General features: G+C 37.2%; 1 pseudogene; it reads left to right on the top strand.

Annotated features, from left to right (window-relative positions):
- The first annotated feature begins 10,234 nt into the window (after positions 1-10,234).
- LOC120854162 lies at positions 10,235-10,933 on the top strand (annotated as a pseudogene).
- Positions 10,934-26,873: the final 15,940 nt, after the last annotated feature.

Genomic DNA, 26,873 nt, shown 5'->3' on the forward strand with positions numbered 1-26,873 from the left:
TGAAAAAGCCAGTTAAATCTTAAGGCAGCATTCATGGAAATATAGTATTCAGATCTTAAAAGTAATTTACATGTATTTTGCATCAGTCCTATCATATCTAATTAATAAAGTTCATTTCTGAGCATTACATTTAAAAAGAAATTTTAGGAAGGAATGGTTAGGTTATAAGATCATGACTTTGGTGATGTAGGGGTACAGAAGAAGCCACAAGAAGAATGGTTAATGAACACAGTTAGAAACAAGATAAGACAGAACTTTCAAATACTTGGCTGTCATAATGGTTTTAACAGAAGCTTTTAGTACATTCCATATGACAGGATGAGGCCCAGTGGCAGGCAGTTAAGAAGAAGCAGATTTTGGCACAGAGTAAGGAGAAATTTTGTGAAAATTAGAACTTTCTAGATTTTATAAAAGTAGTTTATCAGCTCATTAACTAAACTCTGGTTATTATGAATGAGTATTTAAAAAGAATTTAGATGGTGAACTATAGTCAACATTCCCATATATAATGGAATCCTGCTATCTAGGCTTGATTGCTGAAAAATTTTCCCATAGTCACATTCCTTGATTTTATGATGTTTACAAATGAGCAATGGCTAACTAAAATGCCTTCTTTTCTGAATCATACATGTCATAAAAATTAGTATAAATCTGAGAAACTTTGTTTATAAGTTTGTTGATATCTTAAATGTTATCCAAGCTATCATGAACCAAATTAAAAATGCTAGAAGTGACATCACACTGCTGAGTGAGTTAACTTTCTTTAGTGACAATAATGAATTGGGTCATTCTAGTTCCTAATTTATTACCTTTTATCTCCACACATTCTTTTGGCTCTGCTTTGTGATACCAGAACTGGGCTTTGCAGACCACATTTCTCATTTGCAAGCTAGCTTGCTGTTAGGTCCTGCCAATACAAGAAGCTGGGAGAGACTACAAGGCTGAAGGAAGGAGAGAGGTTTTCTTCTTCGAGGGCTCTGTTTCTCATGCTATGGTGAGAAAATCGGTATGCGTGTATTAGAGAAGGGTGAAATGGGTCAGTGTCCTAGAACTCTCTCCCAGTACTGGAAATTCTCATAGTTTTGCAGCAGTTGACGGCCTCCATCTACTTTCCCCTTCAGCCCAGTATCAGGTAGCATGTCTGTGTGGGAGCCACAACCACCAGGGATGTGACTCTCACCTGTTAAGAGATCCTTTCTTCCAGAACTCCCTTTTTCCTTGTATCTTGCTAAGTCCCAAGAGCCCTTCTTTCTATAGCTGCTACTCAGAATAACTTTGAGTTCTCTATTATATCTTATAATTGTTAGCCATCCTATATCTAATTGATAATCATTTATACTTATATTTACCTGGACAAACTGCTGTCATGGTTCCCACCCCCTGATTGTACCATGACTAATACAAGAATTGACAAAAAAAATTAAAAGCAAATACTGTGTGCTGTGCTTAGTCGCTCAGTCATGTCCAACTCTTTGCGACCCCATGGACTGTAGCCCGCCAGGCTCCTTTGTCCAAATAACAAAAGCCAATTCAAAGCCTCTCACTACTGTTGTTGTTATTCAGTTGCTCAGTCATGTTCAGCTCTTTGTGACCCCATGGACTGCAACACACCAGGCTTCCCTGTCCTTTACCATCTCTCTGAGCTTGCTCAAACTCATGTCCATTGAGTCAGTGATGCCATCCAACCATCTCATTCTCTGTTGTCCCCTTCTCCTCCTGCCTTCAACCTTTCCCAGCATCAGGGTCTTTTCTAATGATACAGCCCTTTGCATTAGGTGGACAAATTATTGATTTCTCCTAAAACTATCACATAATAAATAGGAATGTTATTTTCCTTCCCCTGATATTGTGATGATGTCTAGAGTAATAGGTTGAGTAAAAATGGTTTTAAACACATTTCACTGGGCTCTGGTCCTGTTCTGACAGAAGAGCTTGTAGTATCACATACATTCATAGTCTTCCAACAGCTTGCCTGACCATAGCCCCCAAGGACTGCTTAGAAATATGTGAAGCACTGAAGCTTGACATGAACATCAGTTGTGTAAAATCTCACAACAACAACAAAAAATTAACACATGTAGCTTCTTTCATGTCAGATTTAACATATCCAATACTATGAGGTTTCCCGGGTGGCTCAGATGGTTAATAATCTACCTGCAATGTTGGAAACTGGGTTTGATCCCTGGGTTGGGAATATCCCCTGGAGAAGGAAATGGCAACCTATTTCAGTATTCTTGCCTGGAAAATCCCATGGATGGAGGAGCCTGGCAGGCTACACTCCAGGGGGTGACAAAGATTCGGACACAACTGACCAACAAACGCTATAACCATAGTAACTATGAAAAGGGTGCTAAAAACATAGGATCTACTCTAAGTCTACATATCAAATAATACATGATAAATTTGGCATTAAAATATTGTATACTAATTTATATAAATATGTATAAATTATAAATGCTCAATCAGCTCTGTAGATCTCAGTAGAATCTAGATACTTGCTCCTGACCTAAATTCTATGAAACAAGATAGCAATCACCAGAAAAAAAATGATGTAATAAAAGAGGTCAAAACATTAAAAGTCAAATGTTCACCATCTTTCCTCTTCTGCTTGTGAAAGAAAGACTTTTAGTTGCTCAACTATACTTTTTCATTATGCTGATTTAGACGGTGGTGGTGCTGGAGGTTATAAGTATGAATAAAGAATGAAAAAAAGTCAGATAAAGAGAGTGATTTTGCTGTGCAACAGAATAAGATGTAGGGAGCAAAGAAGGAAATAACAAAAGGCCCTTAAAGTATTAACATGGGGAACAAAAAGGTGAGGGGAACAGAGAATTTGGGATTGACATAGAAGAGACAGGGAGAATCTAACTCAGAAGCAGACAGCTCTGGTTGGGAGCTGGGGATACAAAAATGTGTGATTACAAGAAAGGCAGGGATTTAAGGGAAATATTGGGGTTGGCCAAAAAGTTTGTTCATAACATCTTACAAAAAACTCAAACAAACGTTTTGGTCAACCAATATACATGACTGAGCAACTGGGCTGAACTAAATATATGTAAAGAAAATTTTAATCTGTTTTCCTGTGTGATGTTTGTTTAACACTCCCCAGAGTAACCTCGATGTTGTTTGATTACTGAGTCATGTCTGACTCTTTGCAACCCCATGGACTGCAACACACCAGGCTTCCCTGTCCTTCACTGTCTCCTGGAGTTTGCTCAAACTCATGTCCATTGAGTTGGTGAGGCCATCCAACCATCTCATCCTCTGTCTCCTCCTTTTCCTTCTACCCTCAATCTTTCCCAGCAGCAGGGTCTTTTCCAATGAGTCAGCTCTTTGCATTGAATTCATCAAAGTATTGGAGCTTCAGCTTTAGCATCAGTCCTTCCAATGAATATTCAGGGTTGACGTCCTTTAGGGTTGACTGGTTTGATCTCCTTGCAGTCCAAGGGACTCTCACAAGTCTTCTCTAGTACCACAATTTGAAAGTACCAATTTTTCAGTGCTCAGCCTTCTTTATAGTCCAACTCTCACATCTGTACATGACGATTGTATAGCTTTGACTATACAGATCTTTATCAGCAAAGTGACGTCTCTGCTTTTGAATATGCTGCCTAGGTTTGCCATAGCTTTTCTTCCAAGGAGCAAGCGTCTTTTAATTTCATGACTGCAGTCACCATCCGCAATAATTTTGGAGCCTGAGAAAATAAAATCTGCCACTGTTTTCACTTTTGCCCCATCTATTTGCTATAAAGTGATGGGGACTGGCTGCCATGATCTTAGTTTTTTGAAAGATGAGTTTTAAGCCAGCTTTTTCACACTCCCGTTTTACATTTATCAAGAGGCTCTTTAGTTCCCCTTTGCTTTCTGCCATTAGGGTAGTATCATCTGCATATTTGATATTTCTCCCAGAAATCTTGATTCTAGCTGTGATTTATCCTGCCCAGAATTTCGCATGATGAGGTTACTCCCCAGGGAAACCTCGATAAGATGTAATAGTTTTCCATTGCTTTTCAAGACTTTTTTTCTGTCTTATTTGGTGTGGTACATTAGTTTATTTTGGGTGTGACAGGATAAAACAGAGAAGTCTCAAGATAGCCCAGTTACATTCAGGACTCAAATGGAAAGGAGAGGCCTTCCCATCCTCTGGTGCACCTTTCTATTACATGCTTTAATATCAGTTTTGCATTAAGAAAGTGCAACTGGAAAAGAAGTAAATACTTACCGCTGTCTGTATTACATATGGGTTCCCTTCTTTCTGCCCCAAATTTCATAATATAACTCAAACATATCTTTTAGTATTCAATAGAGATGTCCTAATATACTAAAGAGATCCCAATACTAAACATAATAGCTGGTCATTTTTAGATACTGCTTAGGTTATCAAGTATACTATTAAGTACAATTTTGTTATAAAATTCATAGAGATTGGTGACATTATTTATATGGTCAAGATTATACTTTTCACATAACAACAAATGCTAAAGTAAAAGGAAATATTCCAAATACTTAGTGGTTTATCTGTTTCTTACTTCAGAATGCCACTTTTTTTTCAGTATCAGGAATAAAAATTTAATACCTTCTTGGGAGTTGAGGGTACTAGAAAATGGGAGAAGACCAAGATGAATAGCACAGAGTTTCACCATCAGGCTAATGAGTGAGAATGATTTAAACGTGCCAGGGCCATGAGCCCCCTGAGTTACAAAAATTATGTCTGATATTCTAGAAACTGAGATCTTTCTGCTTGATGTATAAGAGAAACTCTACAGGCCATTTGAAAGCTTTCACTTCTTATTATACAAAACTACTGCCTCTGAGTATTGTGAGTTTCACTTCAAGTAATGGAGAATTCATCCTTTACTAGACCAATGCCTCTCCGACCCCTAACCGGGAACAATTAGAAACTTTGTACAAAGAGGGTTTTTAAATTACCAGAACTGAGACTAGGGTGTAGTAAGTACAAAGTGCAAAATTTAGGAGTGCCAGGAGCTCAGTAATTCAGAGAAATCACATTCTAATGCAGTGTATTTAAAATTTTTGCAAAACTCCACGGTGAACAAAGTGTCAAAATTTTAAATAAAAATAAGGCCAATGTTGTAATTTTTCTCTCTTTTCTCTGGTTCTAACGTGGTTCAGCATGGCTCTGTCACTCATCCTTCTTCAAAATGTTGGTATTTTTCTGATCATGGATTTTTGCATTAATTAGTAAGCAACAAATAGAATAAAGGAAATTCTCTGGGTTCTGTGAAGGAGAACTGAGAGAAACAACTGAGGGAAGCAACTGAGAGAAAAATGGTACAAAAAATGAGTGAGGATCATCTCTGCTCCATCCAAACTAATCACAGTTATTCCTCTGCAAAGTGTCAAAAATGTGACTGAATGTTACCTTCTCAGCAGAGCCAAACGTTTTCCGACCGTTAATGTTAAATACTAGTTTCATCTTCATCTCTGCCTGGCATCTGGAGCTTGCTGTATAATCTGTAGTAACTCCAGTCTGGAACACAATAGAACAACTTGAGAGTTTGAACTAAAACTACGGCAAGGGGAATCATTATCGAGTTGCCACTAAGGAAAGCTTCCAAAAACTAGAAAAAAAAAAATCTTTTGGTAATGGCTTTTGTCTCAGGTTATTTGAGTGCAATTTGACAGAATTTGGTAATAGGGATGTTTGGTAAATTCAGAGATGCTCTGCCAGAATCCTTTCAAGAACCCTTGCTACTTGGTTCTGGGGAATGTAGTCATTATTGCTGCCAGCTTTCACCTCCTTCAGGGTCCACCTTAGGTGTAAAGAACCACCTTCCCTAACATCACATCCCTCTTAGGGCTGCCCATATCTGCTGGATGAGCAGAACTGGAGTTGAAGGGCCCTCAACATTTCAATCTAAGGCAAACAGTTCTGAAGGGCAATATTCCTGCATAACTCTTGCTAGATTGGTCCAAGATACATTGGTCTGCATTGGTTCAATTTCTCCTGATGCTCAGCCTTGCTTCCTCTGCTTCCTTTCATACCTCTCATTCCAAAGCCCATCTCCACATTTGCTTTCTGCAAACCCAACTCGGACAGAGAGGGAAACTAGATGACATTTTTTCCTTTTACAATTATTATTCCAAACAACAAAAACCTAATGCAAAAAATGATTAAATACACCACTATATTTTCCACATAACTCTGAGCTCTCTAATTTAGATTGTAATCGGCAGGCTCCAGATGGTAAAGAATCCACATGCAATGCAGGAGCCCCAGGTTTGATCCCTGGGTCAGGAAGATCCTCTGGAGAAAGGAATGGCAACCCACTCCAGTATTCTTGCCTGGAGAATTCCATGGACAGAGAAGCCTGGTGGCCTACAGCACGTGGGGTAGCAAAGAGTCAGACATGACTGAGCGACCAACATACTTTCTTTCTTTCTATGATTTTGGATTCATACATTTGATTGATATTTTTTAACATACAAAACCTTATAGCACATTTGTCCACATGTCTATCTTTTGCAGCACCCTTGTGGTAGGAGATCCAACCAGTCCATCCTAAAGGAGACCAGTCCTGGGTATTCATTGGAAGGACTGATGCTGAGGCTGAAACTCCGATACTTTGGCCACTTCATGCGAAGAGCTGACTCATTGGAAAAGACCCTGATGCTGGAAGAGATTGAGGGCAGGAGGAGAAGGGGACAACAGAGGATGAGGTGGCTGGATGGTATCACCGACTCGATGCACATGAGTTTGGGTGAACTCCGGGAGTTGGTGATGGACAGGGAGGCCTGGCGTGCTGCGATTCATGGGGTCGCAAAGAGTCGGACACGACTGAGCTACTGAACTGAACTGAACTGACTGTGGTATTCCATGGTAGATTTCTTAACTGTCTCCAAATTTATGGCCTTAAATTTTTTATCTTTTTTCACTGCTTAAGACAGTGCTGTTATAAATATTTTGTACAAATTGCTTGCTTGCTTTTTGGATTAATTCCTTTGACAATTGCTTTCCTAGAGTTGGATCAGAGTCCTGTAAATATCACCAGTTAGCAGAGGGAAAGGAAGAATAAAAGGGAAAAGAATAAGTAGTCACATAATTACCATCTTTTCCTTTCTTATATATAAAAGGTGTCTGTAAAAAGAATGAATATAAATCTCGAACAACCTGAAAATCCAATCTTGGCTTATTTTATTTTCTCTATGAATCTTCTTGAATAATCCTACTTTACAGTAATTTAGACTTTGAATATGGATAGTGAAAATAAATTTGTTTATATACATTATCCAAAATCCAGTTCATAGAATATTCAATGACTTATGTTTAGTATAAAAGAAAAAAGTTCAGAGGGTAAACAAGTTTGGCAAATAGTACATATTAAAAATCTTCTTAAAGATTAATAATATAGTTTAGTTCAGTTGCTCATTCATGTCCAACTCTTTGCAACCCCATGGACTGCAGCACACCAGGCCTCCCTGTCCAACACCAACTCCTGGAGCTTGCTCAAACTCATGTCCATTCAGTTGGTGATGCCATCCAACCATTTCATCCTCTGTCATCCCCTTCCTCTCCTGCCTTCAGTCTTTCCCAGCATCAGGGTCTTTTCCAGTGAGTCAGTTCTTTGCATCAGGTGGCCAAAGTATTGGAGTTTCAGCTTCAACATCAATCCTTCCAATGCATATTCAGGACTGATTTCCTTTAAGATTTACTGGTTGGATCTTCTTGCAGTCCAAGGAACTTTCAAGAGTCTTCTCCAACACCACAGTTCAAAAGCATCAATTCTTTGACACTCAACTTTCTTTATGGCCCAACTCTCACATCCATACATGACTACTGGAAAAACCATAGCTTTGACTAGACTGACCTTTGTTGGCAAAGTAATGTCTCTGCTTTTTAGTGTGTTGTCTAAGCTTCTCATAACTTTAAAGGAAAAATTCTTACAGCAAAGAAATTTATTAAATTTATTTAATCCATCTATCCAGAAAATTAATACATGAGAAAAAAAGAGAGTATGGTGCATATAGCATCATTAAAAAACTTTTAGGGAAAAATGTTTATATATGCAGAGTCACTATTTTAACATGTACCTATATTTCTAGCAGAGCCCATTTATGCAATACACTACTATCCCCTCCAAAACCTACCACCCATCCAGGCAAATTTTAGGTGTTTTACAAAGGTTTATGAAATTGCAGTAAACATCTGTTAAAAATTGCTTTGTTCAATCCCAGATATTTATATAATATAGTTTTAAAGAAAGATAACAGCTAAGGGGACCTACAGAAAAAAATCATAGAACTCATGTTGAATTATTTTTCTTGTACATATGAAGTTGTTCTGTGAGAATAAGAATACTCAGCAGATGTACAAATCCATTATCTTTTCATATGGCAACATGTTCCTCCTTTCAGAAAACTGGAGCGTTTGGAACATAAAATAATGTAAATGGTTTGATGGGCAAAGCATTTTCTATGAAGATGATTGGCACAAAATAATGAAACAATCATAAATGATGTTACATAGGTGAGCTTAATTGGATAGTAACTCTTGATGTTCACCATTTAACGAGGCATCAGGTATATAATAACCCTATGCCATACTTGGGGCAGCAGATACCTGCACATATACCACACGCACCTCCCACATTAAAACCCAGTGTCTGGTTTCCATTTCTTGTCGTTTCATCCTTGAGCCTCTCAAGTCTTATTGGAGCTACTCCATGAGTCACATAACCTGTGTATTCAGAAATAGGTGTTTGGAAAGCTACATCTGGTGAACAACATTAAAGATGGAAGATGTGAGATTTGAAACAGCCTACTTAATTCATTCTCACTGCCACTACTAGCTCCACTATTACAGACTGAGCTCCAAGAACTACTCAGAAATCCCCTCCTACCTTGAAATTCCAAATGATATTTCTCTCTGTATTTTTAGATAGTCATAAAATTATTACTCAAGTCAAGATTTTACAAATCAAGATTAACCCTTCCTTTTTAAAGCTGAGAAAACTGAGAGCCAGAAAGTTGAAAGTACTTGCCCAGATTCAGAGAATAAGTTTTGTGTAAATGCGTATGAAAATACAGTGTCTCTTGGCTCCTAATACAATTTTTTTCACTGCATTTTTCAACTTTCTAAGAAACTTTGGAAGTATAGCTAAAAAATATTGCATTATGATTAAAGAGTACAAGTTTTGAAGTTAGAAAGACTAAGGTAACAAAAGGAGTCTGATTTAACTCTCTGACCTTATCTTATTCATTAGTAAAAGAGTAACACTATTCTCTTTGAAGAGGGACCATCAAGGGTGAGTCACTACTGCCACCCGAAAACTGGGTTCACTTCTCAGAAGGTGTCAGACAACAGACACAACTAAAGTAGAGTGGAGGAAGGAAGAATTTATTACTTGCGGTCTTTGGTTACTTAAAAGTATTCTTCTCTGTTAAAATAGCTAAGTTTTGAAGAAAGAGACAAAATGGTACAGTAGAAGGACATTCAGCTCACCTCCTCTCATAAGCACACCAGAATTCCAACCATCTGCTGAAGAACCAACCACTGATTTTAAAACAAGGAAGACTGGCATCCTTCCTTATGATATAGTATTGTTGTGAGTTTTATGTGACAAGATATTCTTTAATCCTATAACTATTGTTAATCCAGCTTTATTTATTTTACATTTTTTTAAAACCTAGCACAAACAGTTATCTTGACATAAGCAGAAAAACATTTCTAAGAATTGAAAGACACTTCTCTTTCTCTGCGCATTTGGTATCAAGACAGGCTAACTAAACAATGGAAATCTGGGAAATTAATCTTACAGGGCAAAGAGTATGCTTGTATTTCTCCAGATAAATCCAACAAAAATCAGTTGGCTCCCTCTTCAGAAGCTCCATGCCAGGAGAGCCTCCGGTGTTCAAAATAAAAAAGAAACGGCAAAATTTCGGGATAGAAAAAATTCCAATACAAACCATGGCAACTCTAAAAATCTCCAAGAAACACCACCCTCAACGTCATTGACCTTATGATCTCCTTACTAGGGATAAACAAAAACCCTTACAAATCAAGCTAAAAATCTGGTTTCTCAACAGAATGCCTCGGAATCCAGAAAATATTTTTGTTGCTATGCTTGCTTTGCTTGCTTTTGCTTTCCACCCCTGCCCCACCTCGCTCAAGCTGAATTAATTAATCATACTTATTGGACCTGTATACCTAAACCCCTTTTTTACTCCAGGTATTTTAGACAATAGACTGGTGGAACCCATCCTTATTATAAAAATGTCTCAGAGCAACCGGGAACTAGTGGTTGACTTCCTCTCTTACACGCTTTCCCAGAAAGGATACAGCTAGAGTCAGTTTAGTGATATGAAAGAAAACAGAACTGAGACCCCAGAAGGGATAGAATCAGATATGGAAACCCCCGGTGCCATTAGTGGCAACCCGTCCTGGCACCGGGCAAATAGCCCTGCAGTGAGTGGAGCCATAGGCCACAGCAGAAGCTTGGACGCCGGGAAAATGATCCCCATGACAACAGGAAAGCAAGCCCTGACGGAGGCAAGCAGTGCGTTTGAACAGAGGTACCAACAGACATTCAGCGACCTGACGTCCCAGCTCCACATCACCCCAGGGACAGCATATCAGACCGTTGAACAGGTAATAAATGAACTCTTCCCAGATCACGGGGTGAACTGGGGTCACACTGTAGCCTTTTTCTCCCTCGGTGCGACGCATGGAAAGCACAGACAAGGAGATACAAGTATCGGTGAGTCAGGTCACAACTTCAATGGCCACTTACCTAAATAACCACCTAGAGCCTTGGATCCAAGAGAACGGCGGTGGGACACTTTTGTGGAACTCTACGAAAACAGTACAACAACCGAGAGCCAAAAGGGCCAAGAGCGCTTCCACCGCTGGTCCCTGACGGACATGGCTGTGGCTGGTATGGTTCTGCTGGGCTTGCTCTGCAACTCATGGTAACTATTCCTTTCATTATAGTCATTCATGTTTTATACACGCTTATGTTCCTCTTCCTTTTGTTGTAGCTATAGAGAACTTACAGTTTAATAAGACGCTACATTTTGTGACTTATATCGATTACAAATTGTATACTTGTTTTAATTCCTCTGTTTCTTTGAAATATGAATCCCTAGAAAGAGGGTCCCATGGCAGGACTTGCCTCCCAACTACTCATTAAATTACTCCGGTGATCTAAACGATTCATTGGATGGTTAATTCTTGACATTTTGAGATTAATAGTCATTTACACTACTGCTGCTGTCACAGGCATCACTTTACAAACCTCAATTCAAACACAAAACTTTATTCAAAATTGGACCAAAGACGCTCATACTATGTGGGCCACTCAGGCTCAGATAGATGAGGAAATTAGGGATGAAATATAGGAACTAAAAACAGCTGTCAAATGGGTCGGAGATCAATTAATAGATTTACAAAAAAACAAATACTATTAAAATGTGATTGGAATTCTACTCAATTTTGTATCACCCCTGTTCAGTTCAACTGTAGTGCCTACAATTGGGAGCAAATTAAATTTCATTTGCAAGATATACATGATAATGCTTCCCTAAATGCACAATTATTACAAAAAGAAATCTTTGAAACCTTCTCTAAAAGTCTGCCCTCTTCCAATAACTTGGAAACTTTAGCTGAATAGCTAGCTGATCAATTATCTGGGCTAGACACTCAAAGATGGTTCCAAAGTATTACTCATAGTATTGGGTCTGGTGCTGTAATATCGGTAATTGTCCTGGTAATTATATTTGTTATATACCAATGCCTTTCAACAAAAATTGTTCAAACTAAACAAACTCAATTGGTCAGGGCCTTTTTTACAAATATAATAAAAAAAGGAGGAATGGTCAGGAAACGTTTAATTTTAAGGAATCCTATATGTTGTTTTCTGTTTCTCAAGGGCCTTCTGTTCCTTATCAGTTCCTGGAAAACAGGAAGGAGCAGAGCTGCATGCAGTTCTCAGGACTGAGGTCATGAGGTGGAAGGCATACACGGATTCCTTTCAGTAACCTTTTTACTTTTCTGTACAACTACTTAGTCATGTTCCTATTTCCAGTACATGGGTTGTCTTCTGGCCCTGTGACGATTGTTATTCCCCTAGTTACTGTTGTTAAGCATCTGGTTTCAGTGTTTTTTACTCAACTTTATTTTTCTGCCTAAAGCTTCCTTGTATGACAATATATAAGCACACGCTGCCGTGCATAAAGCACCCTTGTTCCACTAGAGACTTGGGTCCCCCGTGTCCTTCTTTTCTTCACCTTCTTTTCGTCGATTCCGGTCCCCAGGTTCTGGTCTGTCAAGAAGACCATAACAAATATAGTTAAGTGCCAAAGAACTGTTAACTATGATTATTATATATGTAAGTAAAGTTTATTTTCTGGATATTATCACAGCCTTCAAAAACTGCTGCTAGATTCGTATCAAATTTGTAGACTAATCTCATCTACACGATAAGCTAGGTATCACATTCAAAACTCATGCTGACTTCAGTGTCTGAAAGAAGAGAGTAGAAATACTTTTCCCTATTCCTCCCACTAGGTGCAACTGAAAATCCTAGACATTATATATTAAACCGACATAGGAAGATTTTCAAAGGTAGAAAGAAGGCAGGCAATCCAGGAAACCAGAGCCCCAGCATCCACATGGTGGTGAATTCCCTTCATTTTCTTCTCACCTCATACATCCTAGGCTGAGCACTGAAGAAGCCAGCAACCCAAAAATGCTAATGACAAAAACAAAAAAAGAACCTCCCAGAAAAGCTTGCCCTCCTTTCCAACAGCCCAGCAAAGGGACAGCTTAGCAGGATAGCCAACACTGAGACAATAACCACAGAAAAGCCTGCTGCCCGCAAACAAAGGCCCAGTGGAGAGTCTCGGCTTCCCCCCTCCACACCCCCTCACTCCAACCCCCATCCTCACCCCGTGCCAGGCTGTAAGGAGGAGCCACCCTCCCCTCGAGGATGGTGTCAGAGGAGGCCTAGTGGAGTCAGGACTTTTAGCACAGCTCAGTAATAACCAGGCCACCCCAACAGTGCTGATGGAAGCCTTGTAGGAAGCAGTTAGGAGGTGTCCCTCCTCCCAGCCCAGGTGGTATCAACAGAGGCCAAGAGAGGAGACGATTTTTGACCAAAGTACAAAAGGAATTCAATGGAGGTAGAGGATAGGCTTTTTAACAAATAGCACTGAAGCAATGGGACATCTATAAGCAAAAAATATATAAACCTCAACCTAAGCCTCAAACCACTTCCAAAAAAAAAAAAAGTCAAATCATATATTTAAAAATAAAATATATAAAATCATATATTTTAAAATAAATCATATATTTAGAAAATAACATAGGAGAAAACCAGGGGAGACCTAAACTTGGTGAAGAGTTCGTAAATATGACACCAAGAGTATAGTTCATAAAAGTGAAAAGTCAGTAAATTCAACCACATCAAAATGAAAACTTCTGCTCTGTGAAAGATCTTGTTAAGAGGATGAAAGGACAAGCTACAGAGTATGAGAAACTATCTGACAAAGCACTCATCTAGAACTCTTAAAACTGAACAGTAAAAACAAACAATCCAATTAGAAAATGGGCAAAAAACATAAGGAGACCTTTCACTGAAGATGATATACGAATGGCAAGTATGCTTGTGAAAAAAGTTCAGTGTCACTAGCTAAAAGGGAAATGCAAATTAAAGCCATGATGAAATACCATTATATATGTCTCAGTGTGATTAAAAAAAAAAAATAGTGACAACACCAAATACTAGCCAGAATGCTGATACTTGATATACTGTACATTGCTGGTAGGAATGTAACACGGCACAGCCACTTGGGAAAACAGTTTGGCAGTTTCTTAATTAAACATATATTTACCAAACAACCCAGCAATTGTACTCCTGAGCATTTATCTGGGAGATATGCAACATTATTGTAGCAGCATCATTGTAAGAGACAAAAAATGGAAACAACCAAATGTGATCCTGCTGAACAGTAAAAAGAACTGTTGATAACACACAACTTGGATCTAAAGGACATTATGCTAAGTAAAAACAAACAAAAAATCTCAAAAGGGTACATACAGTCCATTTCAATAACGTTCTGGAAATGATAAAATTTAGAGACAAGAAATAGATTAGTAGTTGCCAGAGGTTAGCCAGGATGGAGGAAGGGGGGAAATTCCATGCAGCTATAATAGGCACTGGGGGGAGGGGGAGATCTTTGTGGTGATGGAATAGTTCTGTGTCTTGATTGCACTGATGGTTACACGAGTCTACACATGAGATAAAGTAACATAGAATTCTATACACACATCATGTCAATGTCTAATTCCTGTCTTTGATATTATGTTATGATTATGTAAGATGGGCCATTGGGAGAAATTGAATGAAAGGTACACGGGTCTTCCATGTACTACCTTTACAACTTCCTATGCATCTATAATTATTTCAAATGAAAAACTTTTGCTTTCATTTCATTTGAGGGGCATTCCTAGGAAACAATGGAGACTTAAATGACTTCCAGTCAGAAGAAACATGCTCTGTCAAGGGCGGTTGAAAGCAAACTGCAATGCACAGGAGGATTAGCTACCAACCACAGGGAAATGCATGCCTTATATAGAGACTTCTGTGACCAAGAAAACAGTCATTCCTTTCCCATAGGAGCTCCCAATAGGTTTAATGGTTTTTAACCCCTGACTGCAGATTAAAAACTAAGCAAGGAATTTTAGAATGTTCGATTTTCAGCCCTATCCCCAGTGATTCTGACTTTTTTGAGTTAGAATGATCACAATTATCCTAGAAGATTCTAGAGTGCAGGATGCACTGAGAATGCCGTATTATAGTAAAGAATGTAAAAGCAATTCAGCGTCTGAAATGTGACACTCTTTTGAGCCCCATAAAGCCAAATAAACCCAAAGATTTATGTTAGTCTAATGGTAAGGTTATTTTAAGGCCAGTTTCTGAGCTCCCAGAACCTCCTAAATCTTAATTAATGGAGCAATATTCAGAACCCAAGCAGTTTAAAAATATCATAGGTAGTTTTCAACATGTTATGTTTAAAAAGAAATTAGTATTTTTTCTTTTGGATATCACTGATTCTCTCAAAATGACCCCTTTACTTTTTCATAGCTGTTAATAAGATGCAGGGAAATAAGTGCTCTAAATTTCAGGTATTAATCTGTGATGAAATGCTTTTAGAAGGGGAATTCTCTATGGTGTAAACCATGGAAAAGAGCAGCAGGGACCCTTTCATATTGCTCAGGATAGTAGAATGACAAATGTGTTCTATAAAGAGGACTTGACACAAATTTAAAAATTAAAAATCACTAAGCGTTATATTAATTACTATAATTATAAAAGGTTCTCAAAATTCCACATTAATATTTATGGCTTCAATTAAACTTTATTTAACAACAGTTAATGATGTTCCTGAGCAAAGTTGAATATTATAGTTAATATCTAACTGTGGTATAGGGCAAAATCCTGGAAACAGTATGAGAGCTGAAATAGAGGGTTTCTGTTCATGTCTCTATTATTCTATTCCAAGTTATCTGATCCCAGATGAGTTCTTCATCAGTTTCCTCATATGTAGATTTGAGATAATAATAGTCTGAAGAACAAAAATAATACTAATATTAGAAAGCACTATGCTGCAAAGTGCTCAACTTTCATTGTCATCATTATTACCATTTTTAAAATTCAATTCTTATATTTTAGTTGCCCACTTATAGGTCTATGAAATTAACTTTAAAAAAAACTCTTATTTATTTAACTAGAAGAAGCATCCAATGATCAAAATTACTGCATGGAGAATCAGTTAATTGAAGGGTGATGGTTTCCAAATTGTAAATGACTTGGGCATATTTGCTGACACTGATGAATCTTATTAATTATAACTTATGAAAGTAGCCAGCTCCCTTGGCATATAGTGCCATGTGGCACACAAATATTGGATGTCATTTACAGTTTTCCTTTTATAAATTTAAAAGTTGTATTTTATTTCTATGTCTAACCTTTCCATTAAAGGGAACTTCAGTTGAGCTAGTATTAAAATTTTAACTTCTAGATTTAAGAGCAGATTTCTAGTAATATATATCAAGCTGTCAATATTGCATACCCTAAAGCAGTGTGGAGGGCTGTAAGATATCTGGAAGAATTTCAAAATGTCCATAACTTGCAGTACTAATTGGAAAGTATGAACATAATATTGAATCATGTGAGAATGAATGACATGTAAATTTTTTAAACTTCACAAATATAAAATTATACAATCCTAAATAGCTTACAAATAAACATCAATGAATGATTTGTTAGAACAATTGATGATAATAATAATAATTTAAGAACTAGCTGTAACTTGAATATCGAAAATCACAAATAATATTTTAATTGGGCCAATTTTATTATCACCTATAAATTATGACTTTATTAACAAAAATATCTTTATTATACAAGTATGAGAACTTACCTTTTATCTATGTAGATGTGTAACTAATATCATGTTTATATTTCAAACATACTAATTCTACATCTTTAAGAAAATTATTGTTAAAAATTAAAATTTAAAGTACGAAAGTAAACTTGGTGATTCCTTAATAGTCATCATTTTCTGTACTACAGCTTTTTCTTCTTCTCCACGAAGAGATATCTACTTCAAAGTATACAAACATGAATGTGGAAGTGTTAGTTGCTCAGTCTTTGTGACCCCATGGGCTATAACCTACCAGGTTCCTCTGTGCATAGAATTCTCCAGGCAGGAATACTTCTCCAGGGGATCTTCCCAACCCAGGGATTGAACCCAGGTCTCCCGCACTGCAGGCAGATTCCTTACCGTCTGAGCCACCAGGGCAGCATCCGTGTGTAGCTGTCCTTACATATGCAGGCAATAATGATGTGACTGGATTGGCTCGTCTGTTTTTCTTCTACCTCTCTTCCTCCCAAACAGAATTACAATATCCTATTATAAATACATATGATAAATCACATAGAATAATTAGCCAAGGAAACTGAGATAAATAGAATAATGAGTGTTTGAAAAATAAGTTGAGGCTCTAAGTAGTTTAGAATGCACATGGCCTGGAGTACTTGCCGGAGAAGGGCTACAAATTTAGCTTTAAGGGAAAAATATGATGGGTTAATGATCCGTCGGGTCCAGATGCTCAGGGGGTGTGATTATTTCCAGTGCTGACATATGTGAGACATCTCTCCTATGCATCCTTATAAAGCGAGACCCCCTTTGATATAGTAAATGGCATCATCAACACCACCTCTACACTAGTGATAAGTGTCACGGGCATTTCTTACAGCATCTCTCTAAGCTGACTGATGCTATAGCATCAAAGTCTAGGAAAGTTTATTTTACAGGAGTCAAAACTGTGCCGAACAGGGACCCAGTTCCCTAATGGGCAAGAAATATGGACTTGAACCATAGTGGAAGTACATGGCAAAATGGCTCTATCTTAAGCCACAGACAATTTTAAAGTTAACTAGAGGAAAAACTTTTATTCAAACTTTTATTTCTTATTTAACAAGACAGAATTTGGAGACAAGGGATGTTGTTAAAACATTGTTTCAGATCACAGGAGGAATACTCTGGAGCTCTTATGATAACTCCAACTGATGACTGGTTTTATTTAATCATATTTCTATGATCTAAAACTCTCAAAAGAATTTGTCAAAATAATTATCTTGACGTTGGATCAGAGAAGAAACTATTGTTCTTAAATTACGGAATTTCTTATAAAAGGAAGAACTTAATACTTGATTCAACTTTTTTTAATACCATACTATCAAAGTAACAGTAATTGCATATTTATCACTCACAGTGTGAAAGGTGCTGAATTAACATTCTTTTAATAATAGCAAAATGACACTGTCCTCGGATGCAGAAATCTAGGAAAATGTTATGTAAATATTTGAGGTCAGAATTTTATCTGAAGTGTTTAGAAAAAGGAGCAAGATATTTAAATGAGACAAATGGCTTAGATGCTTAATGGAAACAGATGGACAAAAATTAGAGGGAATGCTAAGCTAGAAGCACCGCTGCGAATAGTTTCCGGCTGGAGAAGAGTGAATGATGACAGCCCAGGACTGAGAGGACCAAGAGAGGTTAAGTAGAAATTGCTTACTCCAGCTCCAGTTTTACCTCAACTTCTCCGTTAGTGAATAAAGAAAGAAAGAATTTTAAGGTTGAAAAATAATTTAAGCAATGCTACAAGATGAAAAGGCTTCCCTGGTGGCTCAGACGGTAAAGAATCCGCCTGCAGTGTGGGAGACCTGGGCTCGATCCCAGGGTTGGAAAGATCCCCTGGAGGAGGGTACAGCAACCCACTCCAGCATCCTTGCCTGGAGAATCCCATGCACAGAGGAGCCGGGCGGGCTACAGTCCATAGGGTTGCAAAGAGTCAGACATGACTGAGGGACTAAGCCCAGCACAAAAGATGAAAGTTCACTTCAAATCATAGGATATCATCTATTCTTTCTCCCCCACCCTCCTCCCTCTCCTCTTCTTCCTTCTCTCTTTTCACTTACCACAGTCAGGATTTGTTTTATAGCTTTGTCATTTTCTTCATTTTGTAGGAAAAGGGCACAGACTTTCCCACAACTGCAATCTTGGGTAAATATTGTAAAGGAGAGAGGAAAAAAAAAAAAAACCCTGTACTTTAAAGGATGGGAGGATGAGGTGGAAAGGAACTGGCTACTAACATTCATTTTCTTCATGTTCAACAAGTCTAGCAAATCTGAATAATGCAGAGAGACAAGGGGCTAAAATGGCTTAGAGAGTCCCCAGGTTCACTTTCATGAAACACTAGTTGTAAATTTCTGGTTTGGCAAATCATTTTTAACTAGAATGAGTCAGGCAAGTTGGGATAAGTGTAGAACTGCACTTATTACTTGGTTTGTTCTGATTATATTTAATAATATTGCACAATGACATTCAAAATATACCCTGCTAATGATTTTAATTTCAGTTTTCTTTTTTGAGGCTACCACTTAAATAGCCCGAGGCATTATTGTTTTGATAGAAAATGCTGGGAGTTACTTGTAAACTGCTCACCTTCAAAATCTTGAAACATGTATCTTGATCATTAAAAACCTAATTGAAATCATGTTATGTCAAATAAGACAAATAGTACAAGAAACAAAGTACATGAAGAGTGAAAATATTTGGGAGGAAAATAAATCTTTCTAATTACTCACTAGTGTTTGGGGAAAGCAGGTGCTTGTTCTTAAGGACAGTAACTTAGGAGATTCCTTGATTTTTCAGTAATGGAAAAGCCATTGAAGTTTTCAAAACATGCATCAAGCTATAATAATAAATATATATGTATCTTGAGTAGAACAAAAAATTTTAATTTTAAATATTAAAACAACTATAGCTTATTGAATATCAGAAAAAATAAATATTTGAAATTACCTAGATTGGTGATTAGCACCAAATTTCTTCACAGAGGATTTAGCCATACACTTTACTTTAAAGATTTATTTATTTATTGGCTGCGCTGGATCCTTATTGCTGTGTGCAGGCTTTCTCTAGTTGAGGCAGCAGGAGATACTCTCTAGCTGCGGTGTGCAGGCTTCTCATTGGGATGGCTTCTCTTGCTGGAGTGCACCAACTCTAGGCACCAGGCTTCAGTAGTTGCTGTACGTGGGCTCAGTGGTTGTGGCACACAACTCCATGGCACGTGGGATCTTCCCAGACCAGGGATCCAACTGGTTGATCTTCCCAGACCAGGGATCCTACTGGTGGGTCTTCCCGGACCAGGGATCCAACCAGTGTCCCTTGCATTGCAAGGTGGATTCTTAACTACGAGACCACTGGGGAAGCCCTAGCCAAACACTTTTAAATTAATATCAGGGTGACAAGTATTCAAAGGAATACTGAAAAATAGGTGACCAAAATTCTTGAAGAAGCATGAATTTTCAATTTCAAAAAGCTTGGATTAAGATACTGTGTAGGAGTCATATTATATGGCAGGAAAAATTCTGGCTAAAAATCCAGAGGCCTAGATTTTGCAATGCCCATTTTTGCCTCTTCACCACTGTAAGTTTTCCTTTGTATCTAATAGGAAAGCTTTGGACTAAATACACTGAGTTCCATTCTAATTCTCATACTTTATGAATCTGCAAAATCTTATTGGAAAAAGAGAATGTATTCTCAATCCAGGGTTAGTGCTCAGAATTCAATTATGTTCCAGGATTCAAATGTGCATGTTATGATCTCAGTTTTCAAAAATATTTACATATGAAAGAATTCTAAGAGAGCATACACCAAAATGCCAACATTTATTTTATTTAACAGCATTTCTTTTATTTAGTGATAGTATTACCACTGCTACACGCCAGGCACCAGATCTTCACCATGGGTACAGCAGTGAACAAGAAGGCCCTGAGCCTGTTACTCGTGAAGCATGCCAACCAGTGGCTCTATCTTGGGAAGGCAGAATTGCGGTGTGATTTTCTTTATTTCTTTTTTTTTGTCTCATTTCTGAAGTTGCTACATTTAACACTTTTGTAATAAGAAAATGTTACTACTTAAAAATTTCTACTGTTTTCAAGAGTCACATAGTTTTACTATATCTATGCAGTGATAAAGAACACTCAGAACTTGAATGATGCTACAGTGTTTAACAAAAGCAAGGCACCTGAGTAAATCTATTTTCACAAGTGAAGGGTTTTATGAGTTTTAATATTGACTTATTGGTGTATCAGACCCTTGTGGTCAGGTGATCAGATAGAAGCATGAGACTGCTTACAATTCTTGATCCTATCTAGAAACCTAGAAAACTCTTGTAAACACTCTGGTGATAAAATATCCAGAAGAAACTATTTTTTTAAACCTTTTTTTAAATTTATTTTTCTATTGAAGGATAATTGCTTTACAGAATTTTGTTGTTTTCTGTCAAATGAAGCTTTATTTTTAAGTAAAATCATTATGGACAAATCTCGGTAGGCATACACCAGATAGTAAAATTATACAGGGCTACCTATAAAAACAGATTTGATCCTAAACTAAAGTAGCCTCTCTGATTAGGTCTGTAATACTGTCGTAATCCTTGCCAATCTTGATCCACTTTTTTCTAGTCATTGTTTATTATTTCTGATTAGTCTTGTATGATTCACTTTTATTGTCTCATAGTTCTCCTTGACTAAGGACCTGTTTGGGAGAAAAGAGAAATTCCTTCTAACATTTGCAATACTTAAGCTTTTCAGCCAGATATGGCTTTCTTTCTTATTACATTTTTGCACTTTTCCTTTCTAAGTTTTCTTTTCATAATTATCTTCACCCATAGATCTTCATTCACATGAATTTAACCTGATAGCATTTTAGAAATTAATGTTCTTGTGCTATTGCAATTATTTTTCCCAATCTGATAATATATAGCTTTCCAGATATTTTCATTCTTCTTATTACTATTATTGACATAACTTTTAGTAATCTATTATTGGGCTTCCCTGGTGGCTCAGTGGTAAAGAATCTGTCTGCAATGCAGGAGCTGTGGATTCAATCCCTGGGTCAGGAAGATCCCCTGGAGAAGGAAATGGCAACTCACTCCAGTATTCTGGCCTGGGAAATCCCAGGGACAGAGGAGCCTGGCAGACTATAGCCATTGGAATTGCAGAGTCGAACATGACTTAGCAACTGAGAGAGAGAAAGAGAGTGTATTCCGTGGCATGGATATACCACAGTCTATCTCTCCCGCTTGTAGACGTTTGGATTTTTATGCTCCCCTGGTGGCTCAGCAGTAAAGAACCCACCTACCAAGGCAGGAGACACGGCTTTGATCCCTGGGTTGGGAAGATCCTCTGGAGAAGGACATAGCAACCCACTCCAGTATTCTTGCTTGGGAAATCCCATGGATAGAGGAGCCTGGCAGGCTGCAGTCCATGAGGTCGCAAAAAGAATTGGACATAGCTTACCAACTAAACCAACAACAACAACAAAATCTATTACTAACATTTAAAAGCAGGCATATCTACATGTAATATGCTAATTATAGCCCAAAGGAATACATAATAATAAACACGATGTTGAGAATGATCTAGATAATACTGTAAGAAAAATGCTGGCATTTTTCAATACCTAGGTGGAAGTGTTTTATTTCTATAGTTAGCCTAATCTGATATTCAATAATTCTAGAAAATTCAGAATAATATAACAGAAATAGTTATTTGTTAATTTGTGGAAATGGATTTTAACCACTCTTCCTCCAATTTTCTATAGTCTTCTATAGTGGTATTTTATTAATTTGCTATATTCATCATGCTATAGTTTAGGCCTGTGCCATGATATTCTCTAACCAGGAGCATTAACCTCTATTTTTACATATAGTTTAGGCTATATTAGCTTGAAACTATTCTTCCTAATTTACATTAACAAAAATTTTTCAAATCTTATTAATACAAGGCACTTTTTGCAGACACAAAATCTAAACGTTATTTCTGTCCTCTGGGAAATTTCAACCTAGCTAGGAAAATTAAACAAATTATAATGATTCAAACTTAATTTCTAGTTAAATTTAATCCAAGTTCTTTTGCATGTACAGCATAAACTACAACATGAACAGTGTAAACTTCATAGTTATTTGAATATGAAGATAGTGTGCCTGCAACAGTCCAGACCTCTTTAATCATCGGTATTGGTTCAGTTGATCTAACTGACTTGACAAGTGTACATTTCCCTTCACCTCTTAGCCCAGCATAGAGCACCTGTCATAAAATGTCCAATGTGCTTTCCTCTGAAACACTGATAGATGTCACTATGTACATTTTACACATCAAGAAATTAGAACTCAGAGAAGTTAAGTTTTTGCCCCAGCGCCACATCTAGGGATCCCTTTTAAGTCTTATCTTTTCAATAAAACATCGTTGCTATGGAACCACTAATGTCAAAATCATTGCTCCTTTAGTAAATCCCCCAACCAACTGCCTAGATCTATCCCAGGAAGAGTAGAATCTGATCTATGCAAAATTTATGGAAACTATTGCCTTTTCTACATTCACAATTAAAGTATTTCTGGGAGAAATGAGACTTGAGAAGATCTGAGATCAATTAACAGTCACTTCTTAAAATATCATGCTGTAAAGGATCTGAAGACTTGTTTGAGATTAATTTTAAAAACTGCCATCATTAATTATTAATGTTACCATGGGCATAGAAAGAGGAAGTACTTGTATACAGCTAAGGCATTTTTTACCCCTAATCACAGTTTATCCATTTTACCTACAATATAATTTTACTGGTTTGTGGTTACTTTATTTTTCACTACAGTGCATGCTATAATCTACGATGACCCTCTGCTTTGACTCCCTTATCACACAACATACTAATTTTTCTATTCTAGCTCCTAGTAACTATCTACTTCAAATAGTTCTTTTTATAATCATGAGGTGGGAAGATCTTTAACCCATTTAGCTTATCTTATGGAGAGATTATAGTTTGTCACTTTGAATAGCTAGGTATCACGTGGATATAAAGAATCAAAGCCAACATATAGGAATAAAAAATAATTTATAGTCACAAAGAATTGAGTTATAGTTACCATGGTAACTTTAACTATGAACATTAACCATTTCTAAGGTAGAAAACTCAACCATAATAGTACAGAAACATGGCTTTTTCATTATTAATAAGCTGGACATATTATATATCATAATTGTATGCAATAAATTACTTCTGTGGAGTAAAGAAACCTCTAAGATGGTAAATCAGCAGTTTTTAAGGGCTGACTAGCTTCTGCAAGATGCCCTGTGGGCAGAAAAATAATATACCTTCTATTGCAAACTGTTTATGGATATCTATGTAATAAGAGAAGTAAAAATAAACATTTGGACATACTATAGTCTTGGAAATAAAGACAAATTTCTAATAAAATCATAGAATCTCTGAGTTGGTAACAACCTTAAGGATCAGCCTAAAGCAAAAGTGTGTTGTATAGATTCCCTAACAGATTGCAGCCAGCCTCGGCTGAAAACTTCAGCAATAGAGATCTTTCTTTCTCACCAAATGGCCCTTCTTAGTATTGTACAGATTGAGGTGTTATTATAAAGTAGTTTCTGTGAACAGTCTGCCTCCTTTTTTGCTTTTTTTTTATACCCACTGATTCCTACTCTGCTCTCTGGAATGGCACAGAGTGAAAATAAACCCTATAACAACACTTGACAATCCTTTAGATAACTGAAGACAGCTAGTAAGATTTTTCACCAGTCTGATTCCTAAAGTTAATCTTAGTTCCTTCCACTTTTCCTGTAGATCACAGTTTCCTGACACTGCCAGCCTCTACTGGTCATGTGACAGACCTTGGATATCTCTCTTGAATTAAGGGGGTGTGTGTGTTTAGTTGCTCAGGCATGTCCAACTCCTTGCAACCCCATGGACTGTAGCCCACCAGGCTCCTCTGTCCATGGAATTTCCCAGGCAAGAATACTGGAATGAATTTCCATTTCCTTCTCCAGGGGATCTTCCCGACTCAAGGACTGAACCCACATCTCCTGTGTCTTCTGCATTGCAGGTGGATTCTTTACCTGCTGAGTCATGAGGGAAGCCTGAGTTAAGGGGGAAGGGCTGCTAAATTGAGCAAAGTAACTCTTTGATGTATCTCTTAAACATCCCAGGAATTGACCAGGGTAGTCTATCTCACGGAGAAGGCAATGGCACCCTACTCCAGTACTCTTGCCTGGAAAATCCCATGGACAGAGTAGCCTGGTGGGCTGCAGTCCATGGGGTCGCTGAGGGCTGGACATGACTGAGCGACTTCACTTTCACTTTTCACTTTCATGCATTGGAGAAGGAAATGGCAACCCACTCCAGTGTTCTTGCCTGGAGAATCCCAGGGACAGGGAAGCCTAGTGGGCTGCTGTCTATGGGGTTGCACAGAGTCGGAAACAATTTAGCAGCAGCAGTCTATCTCAGACTGAAGGAAACTAAACTTTTCACAATATTCTTATTAACCATGTGGTCAACTAATCACTGCAGATTGTTTCACATGAACTGCTTTGCTTTTTCCTACTGTTTTGTGCTTGTATATTAGCATTTCTAAGTCTAAGCAACAGCCCCTTTTTCCTGCTAATTCCATCTTGTTTTGGTCTGATATTTTTTGTCAAATATAATTTGACAGAGTTGGGAAATAAAGTTCTGAGACTACCATTGCCACACTTTGTATTTCTAATGTCTTCTGTTTCCATGGTGATTTTCCATATTTGCCTTCATTCCAGATAGAAACAGAGGTAGAGGTGATACTCTTGTCTTGTATTTTGATGCCTAGGTATTTGTATAGCTTTTTAAACCTCACAGCCACCTGTAAGATTGACTTACACCAATTGGTATACCTTTATTTTAGAGATGAGGGTACTTGCAAGGCCACACAGCTCCTAAAAGACACAATTAGGACTAGAACACAGCCTAATTTCTCCCTACATGTCCTATTGTAGCCTTCGACAGGATCCATGCCCTGAGTTGGGTAGCAGACTCCATCACTACCAACATAGCTGCCATTGAAATCCAGGCACTATCAGGAAGAAAGGAACATCTTCAATATTCATATTCATGATAAACAAAGATAGCCAGTATTTAAAGTAATATAGCCATCAATGTTGTTAGCTACAGATGTTAAATAAGCTGTGAACATATCTGAACTATTATTGACCTACATAGCCAGCTTATCCATAAGGATATCATGAGAGGTAATTCTTTTTTCTAAAGTTATCATATACCAGTCTTACACTCCATCCCTACTAGTCTAGTAACTTTGATAAAATACTTTGGAATCTTTTATCCTAAAGAAGTCATGTAAAATCTTATATTCTTTTATAAATATTAATTATTTATATAATATTTTGTTCTACCATCTCACAATGAATAGATTTTTACTCTCTGAAATGGGGAAATTATTATCTTTCAAGTCTCCAGAAACCTTTGCAGGACTCTATGATTTTTTGGTATTTTGCTAATATTAATAGAAAATCTTAGATAACTGATGAAGTTTCCTTTGCCATCCTGAAATGACAATTCATCTGCTTCTGGAGACTAAAGCTGCTTTGCATTTATCAGAAGTTTCATATTACCTTCTTAAATATTTTGGTCTATGAGTCCTTCAATAATTTGATGATTTCCTGTTTTTATTTGAAAAATATGGAAGCAAAACAGGCTCAGATATTGTTTGTGACATATAAAAACCTGAAATCATTTTCCTCTAACATTGAGCCTAAATCTTTCTTATTCTTATTCCTGCTACTCCTGCTCTTTAAGCTTTTAAAATAGTTTAAAAAGTCACATGGTTGTTCCCTGTAACTTTTTTTAAAACGTCAGTTTATTCCAGATCTTAGTTTTTCCTATATTATTTCTAGATATTTGTGCTACCCTTTTAAATTAGCTGTTATTTTTGAGTCTCTTTATTTTTTGCACATCTTTTTAAACAAAATATGTTAATCAGAAAACTCCTTATACAATCATATTTATTTTTTACTAGTGCTTCCTTACATTCTTTGTCTTTGAGGTATTTAGTTTTCAATGACATTTTTACAAATCTGAAACTCTCAAAAAATGTTTTCTAAAAAAGAAATAAATCTCTTACCCACTGTATGCCATGGATCATTTTATAACCCCGAATTTAGAAATGTACTTGTCTTTTCACTGAAATTTTTGAAATCTGTTTTTCTACTTTATTACTTTTTATTGTCTTTGAGTTACCGGCAAGTACAAATTAGCTAAGAATATGGCCAAGGAAACCTTCATACTACAGACAAACAGTTGTGATAAATGAGTTTGACCAGATGTTTTCCTCTTTGGTTTAAGCAGAAAAAAAATCTGGGGAAATACTCTTCCCAGTTCACACAGATTTCCTATGGATAAAGCCTTGCCAGCACCACATGGGATGAGAAAGATCTTTTGTAAAAGTA

This window comes from Oryx dammah, unplaced genomic scaffold (genome assembly GCF_014754425.2).
Source record: "Oryx dammah isolate SB20612 unplaced genomic scaffold, SCBI_Odam_1.1 HiC_scaffold_27, whole genome shotgun sequence".
In the NCBI taxonomy this organism is placed as follows: domain Eukaryota; kingdom Metazoa; phylum Chordata; class Mammalia; order Artiodactyla; family Bovidae; genus Oryx; species Oryx dammah.